Here is a 2,824-nt window from a genome sequence, read left to right on the forward strand (position 1 = left end):
CTCCTGATCTCTTGTTTGTTGGTAGAGATGAACCCGGAATCGGAGAGGAAGAATTTTATATTCTATCTCATAGTCTCTTGTTTGTTGGTAGAGATGAACCCGACCCAGGAGAGGACGAATTTTATATTCTATCTCTTGGTCTCTTATTTGTTGGTAGAGATGAACCCGACCCAGGAAAGGAAGAATTTTATATTCTATCTCCTAGTCTCTTGTTTGTTGGTAGAGATGAACCCGGATGATGGAGAGGAAGAATTTTATATTCTATCTCCTGGTCTCTTGTTTGTTGGTAGAGATGAACCCGATGATCGGAGAGGAAGAATTTTATATTCTATCTCCTGGTGCGAAGGAAAACTCCAAGTGGGATCTCTACTTAGAGAATCTGGATTGGTTTGAATAATCTTAAATGTCACAAGGTTTGATTATTCAACTAAAAGTGGACCTCTCGTTCATAGAAGGAATCGAGAGGGGATTTTGGTTGTGGTCCTAACTGAGTAAGGTTTTGACCATGTGGGAGTTTTGGGACGATCCTAACTGTTTAAAGGTTTGATCGTTCAATTTGTGGACCTCTCGTTCATTGAAAAAATCGAGAGGGGATTTTGGCTTTGGACCTAACCGTTTAAAGGTTTGACTAAATGGGAGTTTGAGAGGGAAAACTAATCCAACGAAGTGATCAAATCTCATCTCAACATAGGAGTATTCAGAAATCACCGTGGGGATGTAGTGTTTATCACTTTGTTTGTAATGATCGGGTTATCCTTAAGAATATTACATTTAACATTCTTCTGGAAACTTCCCGTTACATGAATTATCCACCCCCAGCTTTCTTTGCAAAACTGGGTGTAACGAGGAGTACGTTATCCTCAGTTGCATGTTCGGGTTATCCTTAAGAATATAAGATTCTCTAGGAACTTCCCGTTACACAAATCATCCACCCCCAGCTTCCTTTGCGAAACCGGGTTTAACATTGTACTTAGTTGGATGACCGAGAAGCAGTTTATACTCATATACTCTTTGGAGTGTGGGAAAGCAGTTTATACTCATGCACCCACTGGAGTTTGGGGTCGTCTTTATTTGGCTTGTTTCGCCATTATGACGCCGGAGTCAATTAATGCTTGGATCTTATTTTTGAGTCCAAAGCAAATATTGGTGGGATGAAGAATCCTTCTGTGGTATGCACAGTAGTTTGGATCTGTAATCATCTTAGCACCCTCCTGATCTTTAATAGGCGGTAGCTCGATTTTATCATTGGCGAGGAGGTATTCTAATATGGTTGGAGCTTCATCATCTTGGAAAGAATACTCTTTTTGGAACCTCGGATCGGGGTTCGTGTTCCCAGTGATTGCAGATGTCATCGGTTGGCTTCTCTCAGCTTTCTTTCTTTTAAGAAAATGTTCAGCTTGTTCACCGCGCATTTTCAAATCTTTCCAAGTTTTGGATGGTACGACCCCCAGGGCTTCCAGGACATCGATAGAGAGATTATTGTGGCATGTTTGCAGGATGAACTCCTCTGTAACAGGATCTCTGCAATTCATTGCCTTGTTACGGAAGCGCTTGACAAAATTGTCGACTGACTCCCCGTCTTTTTGTTTTTCATCCAGAAGGGTTCCGATCGACACTTCGGTGTCATCATCGAAGAAATTACTGAGGAACAAACTTTTCATGTCATTCCAGCAATTGATGCTCCCTGGCTTGAGACGTCGGTACCAATCGAAGGCGGGCCCACGAAGGGTGCTAACGAATGACCGGACCATTAAAGCCTCATTTCCAGAGATCATGCCCAAATGAGACTTAAAATAATTCAAGTGCTGAGTAGGCGAGCTCTTCCCGTTAAATGGTGTGAAGTTAATCATGTTGAATTTTGCCGGGTACGGTATTGAATTCCATTCTCTTGGATAGGGACATGGAATACCTGTCTTTTTCACTTCTTGAGCCGTCATCAAAGCGTTGATTTTGTTTTCAAGATTTTTCATTTTCTCGTCACTGTCTATATCTTCATTCGAAGGACGTTGAGGAGAATGAGTTAGACCATCCCCTGTAAGAGGTGCCATTGAACCACCCCTAATATCGTTATTGGGAGGATGTGTTAAACCACCCCTGTAGGCTGTCTAAAAATCACAATAGATAGTTGATCCCCCATCAAACACCGATGATGGAAGTTACAAGCGAGAGATGGGCTTGTTTGGGAGTTGAAAACGGCAAGGTTCTCTGCGTTTGGACCTAAACTCTGCGTCTTAAAGATGAGACGCAGAGTTAGGCGTTCGCTAGGAGTCGAAACGACACAGGCCACATTGGGCTTAACTCTGCGTCCAAGACTTAGGACGCAGAGTACAATTCTATTGGATTTGAACGCACAGGCGCATGCGTTCTTGAAATATAGAAACGCAAGGTCCACTTGGTAGGTTGAGGATCACTCTGCGTTCAGAGTTTGGGATGCGCAGTCGAGTCTGTCGAGAACGCACATTTACTGTGCTGCGTTTCGTGATTTAACTCTGCGTTGAGAGTTCGACACCTGCTAAGGAACGCACCACCTTTGTCTGGCGTTTTACGATTCCAACCTCTGCGTTACAAGTTCGACGCCTGTTTAGGAACGACAACTTGTCTGCGTTTGAGAGAGATTGTGCTTACCTCAGTCTTATAATTGCAATGCTTGCTTATTGGTCTTTGCCTATTATAAAATATGAAGAGTCGTCAGATTGTACTCCCGATGTTGATTGTGAATGTGGTTGAATTAGAGATTTCATCAGTTGTCGTGAAGGTTCGTCAGATTGTAGCCTTCTACGTGAAAGTCCTCAAATTGTAGCCTTCTGGAAGTCGTCCAGATTGT

This window comes from Asparagus officinalis, chromosome 1 (assembly GCF_001876935.1).
Source record: "Asparagus officinalis chromosome 1, Aspof.V1, whole genome shotgun sequence".
Lineage (NCBI taxonomy): Eukaryota > Viridiplantae > Streptophyta > Magnoliopsida > Asparagales > Asparagaceae > Asparagus > Asparagus officinalis.